Source organism: Bubalus bubalis, chromosome 1 (assembly GCF_019923935.1).
Source record: "Bubalus bubalis isolate 160015118507 breed Murrah chromosome 1, NDDB_SH_1, whole genome shotgun sequence".
Classification (NCBI taxonomy): Eukaryota; Metazoa; Chordata; class Mammalia; order Artiodactyla; family Bovidae; genus Bubalus; species Bubalus bubalis.
The window spans coordinates 9,878,112-9,896,058 of record NC_059157.1 but is presented as its reverse complement, the minus strand read 5'-3'; the positions used below and the strand labels follow the sequence as shown (position 1 = coordinate 9,896,058).

The following is a 17,947-nucleotide window of genomic DNA, read 5'->3' as shown; positions in this document are numbered from 1 at the left end:
CCCCAAGAGGGACTCTTGATACACTGCCACCCCCACCCACCCCCAGCAGGTGCCATTCTTAGAGTGGTGAGTGAGAGAGCATCACCCAGACCATCGTGGGTACAGTGAGAGAGGGTGGGCGGGTCACTGAGCCTGGGAACAGATACCAACTCCTGCTCTTTTCATTCTGCTATCGTCCCCAGCGTCACCTAATCCATACTCCATGCTCAAGGGGTGGGCATGATTTACTTATCCAGAAGCATCAGCTATGCAACCAGGGAGCCAGCTTCCTGGGATCATTTCTTATAGCCTATGAATATTTATAGAGGATTAAAAGATGAGAAAAGTGATCCGTGCCAGAAGCACAGCGGAGATAAAGCGCCAGCTAAGTTTAGAGGAAGACGGAGAAAGAGGGTGGCCTTTTGGCCTGGGCTGGAGGGAGGCTGAGACTTTAGAAGTCATTTTAAAGAAGTTGTTGCTGTTACTGTCCCCCGAGGAGAACACATGCATGTACACTTTCCTCCTTCACCCTTAGCCAGCATCCCCCGTGCCCACAAAGGGATCTCCTGGTTTCTCCATCCAATCTCAGCTATGAGCTTCCTTAAGTCTACATTCCTAAAAGGAATACTGATCACAACAACTCAGAGCTTGCAAGTTATGAAAATTGCCACTGCTTTGTATTTATTTTTCATTTATTTTTACTTGGAGGATAATTGCTTTGCAATGTTGCATTGGTTGCTGCCGTACAACAGTGTGAATCGGTTGTTGTCGTTCAGTTGCTTGGTCATGTCTGACTCGGTGAGAGACCCCAGGCTTCCCTGTGCTTCACTCTCTCCCGCAGTTTTCTCAAACTCAGGTCCATCGAGTCGATGATACCATCCAACCATCTCACCTCCTGTCGGCCCCTTCCCCTGCCCTCCGTCTTTCCCTGCCTCAGGGTCCTTCCCGATGAGTTGGCTCTTTGCAACAGGTGTAAGTGTACATAGATTCCCTCCCTCCCATCTCAGCCCTCTAGGTCATCACAGAGCACCGGGCTGGACCCCCTGCACTATACAGCAACTTCCCGCTAGCTGTTTTATACCTGGTAATGTGTATGTTTCAATGCTCCTCTCAATTCCTCCCACCTTCTCCTTCCCCTGCTGTTTCTACAAGTCTGTTTTCTACGTCTGTGTATTTAAAACTTTGGATATTAGCTTTGCATATATTTTGCATGTATCTATTTGGCTAATCCAAATTGATGCTTTTGAACTGTGGTGTTGGAGAAGACTCTTGAGAGTCCCTTGGTCTGCAAAGATGTCCAACCAGTCCATTCTAAAGGAGATCAGCCTTGGGTGTTCTTTGGAAGGAATGATGCTAAAGCTGAACTCCAATACTTTGGCCACCTCATGTGAAGGGTTGACTCATTGGAAAAGACTCTGATGATGGGAGGGATTGGGGGCAGGAGGAAAAGGGGACGATAGAGGATGAGATGGCTGGATGGCATCACCGACTTGATGGACGTGAGTTTGAGTGAACTCCAGGAGTTGGTGATGGACAGGGAGGCCTGGCGTGCTGCGATTCATGGGGTTGCAAAGAGTCGGACATGACTGAGCGACTGAACTGAACTGAACTAAACTGAAACAATCTAGAAATAAAAGTACTTTGTGTTAACTACCACTTAGAAACTGCTTGGTCTGTGCCCTTGGGAGTCAGCTCTATAAACCTCAAAGTAACCCAAGAATTTCCAGAGGTCAGACTGTGACACAGACGGGGCTCTTTGGCTCCATCACATGACTTGCCCTCCAGTACCTGGATCAAAAGGATCCAGAATATCAAAAGCTAAAGAAAGAAGGTTTTCCAGCCCCAATTAGTTTCAGGACCACAGACTTATAGCACTGCTTCTTGTCTTGGACAAAGGTTGGTGGACAGAGAATGAGGTTTTAGGCTGGATGAGACTTTGAAGGGAAATGTTAGAAAATCACCAGGCAATCCAGTTTTCCTGAGCAAACAGAAGCCTACTCAGAGCCTGAATTGATTACATGTAAATGACACCACCCTTACAGCAGAAAGCAAAGAGGAACTAAAGAGCCTCTTGATGAAAAAGGAGAGTGAAAAAGCTGGCTTAAAACTCAACATTCAAAAAATGAAGATCATGGCATCCGGTCCCATCACTTCATGGCAAGTAGATGGGGAAACAAGGATTTTTGGGGGGCTCCAAAATCTCTGAAGATGTGACTGCAGCCATGAAATTAAAAGATGCTTGCTCCTTGGAAGAAAAATTATGACCAACCTAGACAACACATCAAAAAGCAGAAACATTAGTTTGCCGACAAAGGTCCATCTAGTCAAAGCTATATGGTTTTTCCAGTAGTCATGTACGGATGTGAGAGTTGGACCATAAAGAAAGCTGAGCACCAAAGAATTGATGCTTTTGAACTGTGGTGTTGGAAAAGACTCTTGAGAGTTCCTTGGACTGTGAGAAGGTCAAACCAGTCCATCCTAAAGGAAATCAGTCTTGAATATTCATTGGAAGGACTGACACTAAAACTAAGCTCCAATACTTTGGCCACCTGATGTAAAGAACTGACTCATTGGAAAAGACCCTGATGCTGGGAAAGATTGAAGGCGGGAGGAGAGGGGGAAGAGAGGGGAAGAGAGAGGATGAGATGGTTAGATGGCATCACTGACTCAATGGGCATGAGTTTGAGCAAGCTTTGGGTGTTGGTGATGGACAGAGAAGCCTGGCATGCTGCAGTCCATGGGGTCGTGAAGAGTCAGACATGACTGAGTGACTAAGCTGAACTGAACTGCTCATCCATAGTCATTCCTTTAACCATGGTTTTGACCACAAATTGCACACTTCATATCCAGACAGACACAGCCTAAAGGGAATGCATGAGAGAGAACAGAATGATCTCAACTGAAAACTTTCTACCATTTAAGAGGGTGAAGCCTCTTAAAACTTGCTACTCTGAGTGTGCTCCATGGATCAAAAACATCAACATCGCCTGGTAGTTTATTGGAGATGGAAATCTCAGGTACAATCCTGGGCCACTGGATGAGAACATTCATAATGTATGAGAGCTTTGGGTGACTCGTATGCAAATTAAATTCTGAAAGCATTGAATTAGGATTCAGTGGTTTTCATCCCTGTCTGAGAGTTAGAATCACCTGGTTGAACACTTATGCACTCTAGGTCACACTGTAGGCCAATTAAATCAGAATCCTTTGGCTCAGGGCTGAGCATCAGTAGGTTTAAAAGTTTTACAAACTGCTTCCAGTGTGGGGTCAGGGCTGGGAACCATGGGACTGGAAGGACACCATCTGGCTTGGACCCTGTGTTCACCTTGACCTTACCAAGACCCTGTGACCCCTTGTCTCAACCATTTGACCAGAACTAGCACCATCTTTCCCTTGAGATCTACGGCACCATGCTGGCCCATATTTAATTATTTTTAAGTGGCATCTTGTCCAATGATACGTAGAATTCAGGAACTTGGAATCAAGAGAGAGCGTTCCTGGCTTAGCACAAGGTCTCCCAGGACATCTTTCCAACCCCTTCCTGCCAGAGGGGAGGTGGATCATGCACTAGATGCCCTTTGGGCAGTTTTACTGCAGATGTTAGGGCTTCCCAGGTGGCTCAGTGGTAAAGAATCTGTCTGCATTGCAAGAGACACTGGAAACATGGGTTTGATCTTTGGGTTGGGAAGATCCCCTGGAAAAGGAAATGGCCACCCACTCCAGTACTCTTGCCTGGAGAATCCCATGGACAGAGGAGCCTGGCAGGCTACAGTCCATGGGGTCGCAAAGAGTCAGACGCAACCGAGCTGCACAAGCACACACCACAGATGTTATTTTTAAAATAAACGTCCTTTCCCCCTCCTTTTCAAATGAACAGATTTGATTTAATAAATTCTAAAATTATTTTAAGTCCATGGCCATACCACCCTGAATGTACCTGATTTCCACTGATCTTGGAAGCTAAGCAGGATCAGGTCTGGTGAGTACTTGGGTGGGAGAATACCTGGGAATACTGAGTGCTGTAGGCTTTTTTTTTTTTTAAAGTAAATAATAAAAAGTTTAAGAACTATTATATTTTGCTGCATTAATTCTACAGAATTCCATGTATCTTTTTAAACAAAGAGATAATAGGAATGGAAAAAAAATAACATGGCTTTTAAATGAAATTCAACAACAACTCAGGATGGAGTTTTTGATTATACAAAAAAATGATGCTAATGGCTCAACCTCATATTATTATTGTGAGGATTCAAAGTACCTGCTTGGGGGAAAAAATAGTTTCATGGTGGTCCAGTGGCTAAGACTCCATGCTCCCAATGCAGGAGTCTCAAGTCGGATTCCGGGTCAGGGAACTAGATCCCACATGCTGCAACTATGAGTTGGCATGCTGCAACTAAGACCCAGTGCAGTCAAATAAATATTTTAAAAGAAAAACAAAACCCTGCTTAATAAACATCAGTTCCCCAGCATCCTGGCCATAAGGAAAACTAAGACTGGAACTCAGATGTCCTCACCCTGGCTCTGTGGTTTCCCACTGCCCTGCACCGCCTCTAGTTCTGCCAGGCTGGTCCACAGCCTGGCCCAGCAAGGACCAGGCACACGGTGAGCTTGAGGAAGGGCAGAGTCAGGTGAGAATAAGCTCCTTTCGCGGTAATGAAACATTCACATAGTTTGTCGTAAGTTTCCGGTATCACGGTAAGTGGTGTATGTTGTAGAATTATACATAAGAGCCACGGAGCTGGCTTAAAGAGGAACAGTGTATGAGGGATTACATACACCATTGCTGTATGTAAATAGTTAAAGGATCTGGAATGGCTAAACCAGAAGAAAGGAGGCTAAAGACTGAATACCTCTTGAGACTCATCAAGGATGATGGCCTTTGGACTGATGGCCAGCTATTTCCCAAATCTGCTCATGAAGGGAAATGGACTGAGTCTGGAAAGTGGGATTTTGGAAGAGAGGCAGCTTAAAGGAGCTCGTGTCTGATGCCTGATGTGAAGCACGCTTCCTGCCCTAGGATGAGTACCTGAAGGAGATTTCCAGAATGTGAGCATCATCAATACCCAGTGTTGGGGGATGCCAAAAATGGGACAATCATGCCAAACAGTGGGACTTAGAATGAAATGGAATCTTACTGGAAACAGATAGATGGATAAGATGCTAAATCTAAATTCTGTGACTTTCTAGGTATAACTAGCCTCTGAATGAAACATAAGACTTTTTTTAAAAAATCAAAATTCTTCCTTTTTCTGCATTCCCATTCTATATTCTAATTACTACACATAGTTCACTTGACATTTCCCAGCAAGACACTCTCCGTGAACCAATAGATTTTAGGTTTGTTTATATAGTCGGGTTGGGTACATCTTTTTTTTTTTTCTTTTTTTTTTAATTGGAGGATAATTGCTTTACAATGTTGTGCTAGTTTATGATGTACAAAACATGAATCAACCATAAATATATATATATTCCCTCCTTCTTGAGCCTCCCTCCCACTCCACATCCCACCCCTCTAAGTCATTACAGAGCATCGAGCTGAGCTCCATGAAAAAAGCAAAATTCTTGAATGTTAAATCACCAGAGTTATATATATACATCTTTATGACTTATTTTGACTAAAAATCAGCTGCCTTGGGTGATAAGAAAGATCAAGAAAAACATTGCCAAAGTTAGTTTTTGCTTCCCTGGCCCATTAGCATTCTTGGTCTATTAGTTTTACTGTCTGAAAGTGAATGTCCAAGTATTAATATTTCATCCATTCTATTGATGGAAAATCAAAATGAAGATGTAACGATTTGCACTCTGCACTAATCAAGATGTAATTACAGTAAGAATTCACAAGGAGGCCTTTAACCCAGGACTCTTGCTTCCAACTAAGTGACTCCAACAGGTGGGACAAAGTGGCCATCACGCCTTCCAGTGACCCAGGGCTGTTGGCTTCCAAAGACCTTTGTGTATTTTAGGTTCGAGAATAGCACTTGGGACTCCGAGGTCATGTTTTTAGCCAGTATCACTAACAGTGGCTGTAATTCACACTCCTTCAACATAGCCAACATTCTCTTGAAAAACTAGATGGATTTACAATTAAAACCACAAACTGTGTGCCCAACAGACCACAGAAGAAGGTCCCTTAACAGCAAACCCTAGACAAGAGAAGCCGCTTCTCTGAAGGCTGGTCATACAGTGAGAAAGCATGAAATGTTATCTCTCTGTTTTCAGATGGGGAAACTTGGTGTCTAGATCACATGATGATTTATAGCACAGGATAACCTGTAGAGAAACTGTCTGTTTTCCTATAGACCACCTCCTGATAAGGAAAGGTGCTTTTCTACCACATTCCGGCAAGAGAGATAAGCCCGGAAGTATGATTTTTCCCACCCCCATGAGAGAAGGGGCATTGCATTTATCCTGGGCTGTCTGAGAGGTAAAAGGATCTGAATGTCAGAGGGGTGGGTCCCATGTCAGGACAGGAACTGCTACTTAGGGATTAGGAAAAAAGAGGGCTGTACATATGGATAGAGACTGGGGTGTCCAAGGTGGCTGGACCTCCCCTGGGAATGTTCCATAATGGGACTACGGTCATTGCTTCAAAAGCCTAGCTTGGCACCGCCAAGGAAACGCATTGACCTGGAGGAAAACACCAGGCTAGAAGAGGAGAGACAAGTGAGACCCACATCTGGAAAAGCCCCAGGTCTTCATCTTGAACCCATGGAAGTGAGAATCCAGCAGCCTCCTGGTGATCAGAAAGCTATCATGCTGAGGGATCTCTTTGAGGGTCCCCCACATGTCTCTAGGGCCCTGTATGGCCCTAAAGAGAGGGTATCCCAAAGAATGACCAAGACTGGCCTTTTCACCAACCTTCAAGGCTAGAGGACACACATCAGATAAATTGATTTCTTAAATATAAAGAAATATAATATTTATTGCACTCAAGTGCTAGCCAGTAATTCATACCCATTGCATCTGTTTATTGCAGAAACCAAGCTGAGTGTTAATCAAGAGTTTTAAGGCTGATGTTTAAACTATATAGATACTTGAGAAGATAAGAGTACAGTTTGGGACATTTACGACCAATTATTTCAGGTAGAATGTTTACTGTATAAGTACCTTCTCGATCTCATCAAGCAGAGGGTTTTAGGGTTCTTATCTTTAGTCGATGATAGAAGAGTTGCCACCCGAACATCTCTCACCCATAGTTTCCTGAATCATGATGCATTCCATGTACGGATGCCAAGACCTGAACATGTCTCCTACTGACAGTTTCAGAGAAAGCACAGGAAATTGTTTATTTTATTGTTCTACTATATTCTTTCCTAAAAATGTGTCAGAGAACACTTTCTGGAATAAGGGTATAACCACATCATAAAAGCTGCTGATATCATCAACCATCTTCTACTGCTATTAGATTACCTAGAGGAGAAAAGTGAGTTTGGGATATTTAAAAAGATTTGTGAAAATCAGCTAGGCAGTAGCCTCATTGTCGAAATCTTTAATTCTATCTAATCATCAACCTGTTGTTTTATTGGCCATCAAAAATAAAATAAAAAGAGAGTAGCCTCAATCGAATCACTGTTCCAGGCCTCATATGATCCACTGTACAAAAGCATGGCCAAAAGAATTTGGCTCACCTCCCATTGCTAATTCATTCAAATCTAATTCCCCATAGAGAAGCCAACGACCTGACTGGTGCAATTTCTCCTGGTTCGATTTCTCCCTGATCATTCTCCTGACCAGGGAATGATCACCGCAAGAGAAGAGAAGCCTCTTTGCCATCCACCAGTTTTATCACCTTGGACAAATAATTTCATCTCTCTAGGCCTTCATGTCCTCATCAGGAAGATGAGGTGGTTGAAATAATAACTGCTACGCGTCTTCCAGCTCTGTAATTCTGTAAATCTATTACTTGCTCTATTTGTAAACATTAGAGAAGCCAAAGGCATCATCAGAGCAAATGCATTGATCTGAAGACAATGCCTTAGAACATGGCAGCTTTCCTAATTTAAAACAAAATGCACTGCTGTGAGGATCTGCCTGTTTGACAAACTATTGTTTGCAACTATTAAAACAAGTATCCAGACAGGTTCTGCCAGGCAACCCAAATAACCTGATTCAGATGATAGAACTGCTGTGGTAAAGAAACTCTTCTATGCGTATATGAGGCACCAATTGGACCTGAAATGCATATATTATTCAAAACGTGAATTTATAAAAGTTTGAAAGAGATCCAGAATACCCTGATCTTTATTCATTCAACAGACAACTCAAAGAAGCAATTCGGTGTCTGCCATAGAAATTTATGGAAAAGTTCTGAAACTCTGTCTCTCCCATTTTCAACAGGAAATAAGGAAAAAATAGAGACAAGCAACATGGTTTCAGAAGAGGAATATACGATACGCACACCCACACACGGGATAAGCAGAGCCCCCGAGATTGTTGGCTGTCTATGTCTTTCCTCACAAGGTGGTTCTCTTTTTTTTTCCCTTGAGCTTTATCTTTTTAATTGACTGACATTTTTGTATAAATATCAGTCTTTGCGTCTTTATTGCTTTCAATCATCTTAGTGACAGCTTTGGGGTTTGAACTGTGCTCTTCATTAGGTGAGCAAAATCTGTAGATCATTTTACGAAGCATTATTTATCGTCACCTAGAGATCAAGGGAAAAGCTTTAGAAAATGCAGTCAGAAGTCCTGGGTTCTGACTTCCTTGGCAGTCCGGTGGTTAAAGAGCCGCCTTCCAATGCAGGGGACAGAGGTTCGATCCCAGGTCTAGCAACTAGGATCACACATGTCTCGGGGCTACTAAGTTCGAGTGCTACAACTACCAAGCCTGCTCCACAACTAAGACCCGACGAAGCCAAAGAAATAAATAATTAAAAAAAAAAAGAAGAAGAGGAAGTCCTGAGTTTAAATTCCTATTGTGTATTTCGTTATGACACCAGGCAATCACCTTACCCTGTAGAGTTTCAACTTCCATCCACAAAATGGAGCTAATACTACTTTATATTTATTTTGAAGATTCAATGAAATGATGAAGGTGATATTTCTGATATAATATCTTAACAACTATCAGTTATTATCACTGATTTTTCTCATGAGGTTAGATTCAGCCTGCTCAACTATAGTTTACCACACCGCAGGATCTCTAAAACATATTAAATTTTTATTTCGTGGTTGAGAGATGAACAGGTTTTTTCGAAAGTTTCATTTTATAAATGAAATGAATATAAAGGAACTTTTATCACATAGACATTTGATTCTTGCTATTCCTGGCAGTTATATTCTATAAACTCTCCAAGTACACTGAATTAGCAAATATTGATCAAGTGTTCCTTGGAGGAATGCGAGGCTGTGGTCACATTCTGATCAACTGGTCAACATAGAATCTTTTTGTACATGTGCTTCTGTTTAAAGACACCTTCTTTCACATATATTTTTGATTCACTAGCTTTTAACTCAAATCCACCATATTATAATGCATGCCTGAACAAAGCTTATCTAAACATACACATTTTCCCATAAGGCACATCAAAGCCTTCTCGCACTTAGAAGCCCTAGAGAGCATTCCAGCACTCTCCTGGGGAGCCATTCTAAATGGCAACATTTCCAATAAAAAGCACAAAAGTGCCAAATACTTGGCAGGAACTAGATTGTAAAAAAGGCATTTGTTTGCCATGTGAGAGTTGAAATTCAGAAGACAGAGTGTGGCCTTCGGCTGAGAACATACTCACAGGGCAACTCAAATGTTTTACCACTTTGTACACAATTGCACACATGGCCCATCAAACGCCATGAGTGTTGATTTTGCAGTTACAAAGAAATTTTAGTGAGTAGGTGCATTCACAGACAAAATCTTGCAAATACTGAGGGTTGTGTGTTTGTGTATAACTATATATATATATATATATTCTTTAAATACTTATGTTGTAGGGACTACAGTAAGTATTTTACATATACCTTCTCCTTTATTACAATAGTTACATAAACTCAATATCTCCATAATCTTACCAACATGCAATTGAGGGCTGAGGACTTTAATTGCAAAAGTTCACACAGATATAACCAGAATTTAAAGCTGAGTCTGATTCCAGGGCCTATATTTGTCTTATCCTTTATTCTTTGTTTCACCAAATTTGTTTTTTAAAATCAGACAAGTGGCCAGGCATGCCACTTCTTGTCAAATTGGAAAACCACTGCCTTTGATCATCACATTGACGTCATATTTAAATAAGCAAGGTAACTTAATTTGAAAAGCAAGCTACAGATATTTAAACACCTCTCGTTATTCTAATGCATCCTTCCAATTTTCAGTATTCTAACAAATATTCATCAAATGCCTACTAAGTGCCAATAAGTGTTGCACGTGCAGTTATCAACACGCGGTGATGCCAGGAGGCCTCTGGAGCACGTCAGAGTGTTCTCCATCCATCTCCTAAGGTTAAGATACATACACCACTACAGCAACTTCAGACTCTTACCGGTCAAAAAATGAAAGAAAGGTTAAAGCTAAATGTGATGCCATTACCTGTCAAGCCAGTGATTTGGGGGAATTATATAAAAAAAAGCACTCAGTATCCTTTTTGGCTAAGAATGATGGATGTATTCATAAAAGCTTATGTGTGAAACAGTAACATTCAGGGACAATGTATCAAGCAGGATGGATTAGACTCTCCTGAAATAACAAACAGCCTCAAAGGATCACAAAAAAGCCTTCTTTTTTTGCTCTTGCAAAATCTAATGTCGGTTGAATGGCCCTCTTCCATCTTTTAACCGCTCTTAAGACATCTACTCCATGAACTTCCCTGGAGCACCAGTGGTTAAGAACCTGCCTGCCAATGTGGGGGAAACAGGTTTGATCTTTGGTGTCCCACATGACCCAGGCCACCAAGCCACAACTACTAAAGCCCACGCACCCTAGAGCCCATGCTCAGCAACAAGAGAAGGGACCACAATGAGAAACCTGTGCACCTCACCTAAAGAGTAGCCCCGCCCACCACAACTAGGGAAAATCTGCACAGAGCAACCAAGAAAACCTGCAGACAAAATTAAGATGAATAAACTTTTTTTAAAAGTACATCTCCTTTCAAACATCTGAAAGTCTGGGGAAGGCAGAAGCAAAGAGCGTTTGGATGAGCAAGGTCTCTGCCACAAATAACTATTCCTGATAATTCTGAAGATAATACCTAACCCCTCACCCATCAGAAAAAGACCCAGTTTTCCCCTAACTCAGTCTCTCCCATTAGGAAGCTCCCATAAGCCTCTTATCCTTCTCCATCAGAGGGCAGACAGACTGAAAACCACAATCACATAAAACTAACCAATCTGATCACATGGACCACAGCCTTGTCTAACTCAATGAAACGATGAGCGATGCCACGTAGGGCCACCCAAGACGGATGGGTCATGGTGGAGAGGTCAGACAGAATGGGGTCCGCTGGAGAAGGGCATGGCAAACCACTTCAGTATTCTTGCCTTGAGAACCTCATGAATAGTATGAAAAGGCAAAATGATAGGATACTGAAAGATGAACTCCCCAGGTCAGTAGGTGCCCAGTATGCTACTGGAGATAAGTGGAGAACTACCTCCAGGAAGAATGAAGAGACGGAGCCAAAGCAAAAACAACATCCAGTTGTGGATATGACTGGTGATGGAAGTAAAGCCCGATGCTGTAAAGAGCAATGTTGCATAGATAGGAATCTGGAATGTTAGGTCCATGAACTAAGGCAAATTGGAAGTGGTCGAACAGGAGATAGAAAGAGTGAATGTTGACATTTTAGGAATCAGTGAACTAAAATGGGTTGGAATGGGTGAATTTAACTCAGAAGACCATTATATCTACTGCTGTGGGCAAAAATCCCTTAGAAGAAATGGGGTAACCATCATAGTCAACAAAAGAGTCCAAAATGCAGTACTTGGATGCAGTCTCAAAAATGACAGAATAATCTCTGCTCGTTTCCAAGGAAAACCATTCAGTATCACAGTAATACCAGTCTGTGTCCCAACCAATAATGCTGAAGAAGCTGAAGTTAAACGGTTCTATTCAGACCTAAAAGAACTTCTAGAACTAACATCCAAAAAAGATGTCCTTTTCATTGTAGGGGACTGGAATGCAAAAGTAGGAAGTCAAGAAATACCTGGAGTAACAGGCAAGTTTGGCTTTGGAATACAGAATAAAGCAGGACAAAGGCTAACAGAGTTTTGCCAAGAGAATGCACTGGTCACAGCAAACATCCTCTTCTAACAACACAAGAGAACACTCTACACATGGACATCACCAGATGGTCAATACTGAAATCAGACTGATTATATTCTTTGCAGCCAAAGATGGAGAAGCTCTATACAGTCAGCAAAAATAAGACTGGGAGCTGACTGTGGCTCAGGTCATGAACTCCTTATTGCCAAATTCAGACTTAAACTGAAGAAAGTAGGGAAAACCACTAGACCATTCAGGTATTACCTAAATCAAATCCCTTACAATTATACAATGGAAGTGAGAAATAGATTCAAGGGATTAGATCTGATAGACAGAGTGCCTGAAGAACTATGGACGGAGGTTCCTGACACTGTAGGGGAGGCAGGGATCTAGACTATCCCCAAGAAAAAGAAATGCAAAAAGGGAAAATGGTTGTCTGAAGAGACCTTACAAATAGCTGTGAAAAGAAGAGAAAGGCAAAGGAGAAAAGGAAAGACTCTCCATTTGAATGCAGAATTCCAAAGACTAGCAAGGAGAGATAAGAAAGGCTTCCTCAGTGATCAATGCAAAGAAACAGAGAAAAATAAGAGAATGGGAAAGACTAGAGATCTCTTCAAGAAAATTGGAGATACCAAGGGAACATTTCATGCAAAGATGGGCTCAATAAAGGACAGAAATGGTATGGACCTAACAGAAGCAGAAGATATTAAGAGGTGGTAAGAATTCATGGAAGAACTATACAAAAAAGATCTTCATGACCCACATAATCAAGATGGTGTGATCACTCACTTAGAGACAGACATCCTGGAATGCAAAGTCAAGTGGGCCTTAGGAAACATCACTACGAACAAAGCAAGTGGAGGTGATGGAATTCCAGTTGAGCTATTTCAAATCCTAAAAGATGATGCTGTCAAAGTGCTGCACTAAGTATGCCAGCAAATTTTAAAAACTCAGCAGTGGCCACAGGACTGGAAAAGGTCAGTTTTCATTTCAATCCCAAAGAAAGGCAATGCCAAAGAATGCTCAAACTACCGCACAATTGCACTCATCTCACACGCTAGTAAAGTAATGCTCAAAATTATCCAAGCCAGGCTTCAACAGTACATGAACTGTGAACTTCCAGATGTTCAAGTTAGATTTAGAAAAGGCAGAGGAACCAGAGATCAAACTGCCAACATCCGCTGATCATCGAAAAAGCAAGAGAGTTCCAGAAAAACATCTACTTCTGCTTTATTGACTATGCCAAAGCCTTTGACTGTGTGGATCACAACAAACTGTTGAAAATTCTGAAAGCGATGGGAATACCAGACCACCCGACCTGCCTCCTGAGAAATCTGCATCCAGGTCAAGAAGCAACAGTTAGAACTGGGCATGGAACAACAGACTGGTTCCAAATCGGGAAAGGAGTACGTCAAGGCTGTATATTGTCACCCTGCTTATTTAACTTATATGCAGAGACATCACGAGAAATGCCGGACTGGATGAAGCCCAAGCTGGAATCAAGATTGCTGGGAGAAATATCAATAACCTCAGATATGCAGATAACACCACCCTTATGGCAGAAAGCAAAGAAGAACTAAAGAGCCTCTTGATGAAAGTGAAAGAGGAGACTGAAAAAGTTGGCTGATCATGGCATCCAGTTCCATCACTTCATGGCAAATAGATGTGGAGAAAGTGGAAACAGTGACAGATTTTATTTTGGGGGGCTCCAAAATCACTGCAGATAATGACTGCAGCCATGAAATTAAAAGATGCTTGCTCCTTGGAAGAAAAGTTATGACCAACCTGCTGCTGCTGCTGCTAAGTGAGACCCCATAGATGGCAGCCCACCAGCCTCCCCCATCCCTAGGATTCTTCAGGCAAGAACACTGGAGTTGGGTTGTCGTTTTCTTCTCCAATGCATGAAAGTGAAAGTGAAGTCACCCAGTCGTGTCCGACTCTTAGTGACCCCATGGACTGCAGCCCACCGGGCTCCTCTGTCCATGGCATTTTCCAGGCAAGAGTACTGGAGTGGGGTGCCATTGCCTTCTCCGATGACCAACCTAGAAAACTTATTAAAAAGAAGAGACATTACTTTGCCAACAAAGGCCCGTCTAGTCAAAGCTATGGTTTTTCCAGTAGTCATGTTTGGATATGAGATTCGGACCATAAAGAAAGCTGAGCACCAAAGAATTGATGCTTTTGAACTGTGGTGTTGGAGAAGACTCTTGAGAGTCCATTGGACTGCAAGGAGATCCGACCAGTCCTTCCTGACTGGCAGGAAATCAGGAATTAGGGAATTCAAATTTCCTAAAGGAAATCAGTCCTGAATATGCATTGGCAGGACTGATGCTGAAGCTGAAACTCCAATACTTTGGCCACCTGATGCGAAGAACTGACTCATTTGAAAAGCCCCTGATGCTGGGAAAGATTGAAGGTGGGAGGAGAAGGGGCAACAGAGGATGAGATGGTTAGATGGCATCACCAACTCTGTGTACATGAGTCTGAGTAAACTCCAGGAGTTGGTGATGGACAGGGAGGCCTGGTGTGCTGCAGTCCATGGGGTCGCAAAGAGTGAGACATGACTGAGCCACTGAACTGATACTGATAGAGTATGGGTGATCTCAAACCTCACTTTGATTAATGGCAGACAGTGGGAAATACCTGTAGTTGAAAGTTTTTGTTTTATGCTTCAAGGGGACATGGTTTGGGTCTCCTTGGAGATGGACCTTTCTGGGGTGAGTTCTCTGAACAGAGCAGGGGGACTGGACCAGGAGAGGGGAGGAGTGCAGGAGCTGGGGGACCTGGGGAGCACTGAAAATGCTGTCTAGGCTGACCATGTAATCTAGCAACTTAGAACGTCCTCTGGGCTAATGTTATGATGGTAGAACCCCCCTCAGGAAATGCCCTGCCATGTGGTCCAGCCTCTGCTTCAGCAGCCCCTCATCTCTGGACACACAGTCCACCGTTAAGTGTCTCTAAATACTCAGATTTCCCTGGTGTCCAGGAGTTAAGACTCTTCACTTCCAACGCAAAGGACCCAGGTTCGATCCCTGGTCAAGGACCCCACAAGCTGCATGTCATGGCCAAAAAATAAAAACAAATATCTCTGAATATGTGATACTTATCAGAGCTCAGATCTAGGCCCCTAATTTCTATCTATTCATATCTTTTAAGCCCAAGCACACACATGCATGACGCACATTCACACGCGCACACAGCAGCATTCTCTTTCCCATGATAGCCTTCCCAGTAATCTCTCTTCCATGCTCAACAACATCACTTCCTTTCCTCCCCCTCCAGTGAGAGGATCCCCATGCTCTTCACTGCTGGCCTGTATTCTCTGGGTCACCTCCAGAAGCTTCCCACAGTGTGGCATGACATGACCACGGCAGCCTCTACCTAGCCTCCGATCTGGGCAAGACCTCTACACTAAGGTCTGTCAACCCTTGGAGAACATGGCGAGTTTGTAGTCTCCTCATGTTCTCATCTTATAGAAAGAAAAACATGAACTAGAGCAGAGATTCCAAAACACACTGGGTTTTGTCCTTAGTGGCGCCTCCAAGCATTTCAGACATCCTAGTAAACACACACCCATTTGAAAAAAGCAACTCAAACGCCAACTAATTCTGCAGGATCCTCAGCTGATGTCTAATAAAAGTGCATCCTGAGTAGGAGGAAAGGTGATGGTTCCCAGACACCAACTGCTCACCTTCATCACATAGAATAACTCTGAGAAGTAATGAATCATGCTTTATTCAGTTATTCCCACTCAGAAGTCACCACCATTCAGGAGCCTGTTATTTATGGAGGGGAATCTCCAGGAACCCACCTGAGGAGGGAGATTGCTTCTGAGTTCAGTTGGCTGGGTTTTTAATGTTCTGTGTTTTCCTTCTGTTTTCATTGTAGAAGTGATGTCCAACCACCCTGGTGGATTAGACAGAGCAGTTCCTAGGCAGGCAGAGGGCAGCCCCAGCCACAGCTTCAGGCAGTGCTGCTGGGTTCAGCCACAGGCAGTAAAGGCTGTCCTGATGCCATTCAAGGATCTGAAGGAGCGTCACTCGGGGGCTCAGGAAGTCCATGTCCTGAGTGTTCTTTTCTGCTGTCTCTTGGTCCTTATCCTCTATTTGAAGTAACTGAATTTGTGTTAGAGACCAAGCCTCAACCTCTAACCTAGATCTGGGAGCCAGGTTCTTGCTATGTTCCTGTATGGTTTCCAGCCCAGTGCTCTGGTTGAAAATGATTGTGCCTTGCCATGCTCTTGGACTTCCCTGGTGGCTCAGATGGTAAAGAATCTGCCTGTAATGTGGGAGACCTAGGTTCAATACCTGGGTCAGAGAGATCCCCTGGAGGAGGAAATGGCAACCCACTCCAGTATTCTTGCCTGGAGAATCCCATGGACAGAGGAGCCTGGCAGGCTACCGCCCATGGAGTTGCAAAGAGTTGGACACGACTGAGCGACTAACCTTCTTTCTGCCATGCTCTTAACAGTCTTTCCTTTCCCCAGAACCTCACGACTGCAGCCAGGGCTCTGCTACCATTTGCCTGACTCTCCTGATGCTGGTACCCTGCTTAGTCTCAGGATGATCTTGGTACTCCGAATCCCCGCCACTGGAGTCCACCCTCCTCCCAGGCCCTCCATCCTTGTCCTGTGCCCTGGGAAACAATGCCTGCCCTCTGCTTACACGTGTACCTAATGACTCACCTCCCTCTAGGAGGATGATTTGTTTCATTTGCTCCCTGATGGCAGTTGGGTCAACATCAATGTCAGCCCAGGGAACCAGTGTAGCTCCCCAGGCTCTTCATTTCTGTCTGGAGTTAACACATTCCAAGATCCTTTCTGCTCAAAGGAGCTTTGGAGGAGAATGGATGAGAGGTGAAGCTGCAGAAAGGGGATGTGCAGCTTCGGGACCCTAAGCTAGATGAGAAATGGAGATGCTGGGAAAAGAAAATGGCATCTCTTTCCCGAGCCCAAGCCAAATGCTGTGAGTGCTCCCTACCCCCCAACCCACCCCTAGTCCCTGCTCACCCACCCAGCAACCTGATGTCTGTCACAGTGAGGACTGGGATAGCTGTGTGAACACCAGAACTAAGTCATTAAGTATACACTGCAGTTTCCGTATTTTAGATTGTTTCCCCTTGGAACATATAGACAGCAACTAACAAATTGCCCCCAAGTTATATTTACCAGCTTTGAGGGTAACTCAGAGAGACAAAATGGTGCTTGGCTATCTTAAGGATGTGTTGAAATTCACAAAGAACTGTTTTTTGCCAGGTGGTGATTCTTCTTTACAGAAATAATAACTCCGACTTGCTAATTGATGTGATAAACGAAGACAGAGCCTCTGCTCTTCCATCACTACCTCCAAAATTAAATTTAACAGCAATACTCTGCTTAGGCAGGGAGAACAAATGGGCTAGTTACTCATTCATGGAGAACAGGTAAAAATTTTCCAGTGGCTGTTTCTTTGAAGTGTCTATTTTAAGAGATTTGAGGGGGAGTAGGTTACAAGGTGAGTATCCAACCTTTTAGAGAGCAAAAATCAGGAGTTTCAACTAAGTGCCTGCTTATCAAATGTCAATACAGACAGTGTACCTCAATCAAGCTGAGCTTTCTTCCAATTCCAAGTGCTTTCCAGCCATCCTATATCTGAATGTCACAGCTACCTTTACAAAAACAATATTCTTCAGTTCAAGTAAGTAGAAAAATACAGTGAAAAGATTCCCTAGGTAAAAGCAGATATTTTTCTTAAGAAAAACACCGGTGAGAATAAAAGCCAAGTATTGTTTTAGATTCTCT

At 43.2% G+C, this 17,947-nt stretch overlaps 1 protein-coding gene across 1 annotated transcript in view; it reads right to left on the bottom strand.

Moving 5' to 3' along the window:
• ZMAT4 (zinc finger matrin-type 4) overlaps positions 1-17,947 on the bottom strand; it is a 372,856-nt gene that overhangs the window by 141,827 nt on the left and 213,082 nt on the right. The window lies entirely within an intron of this gene.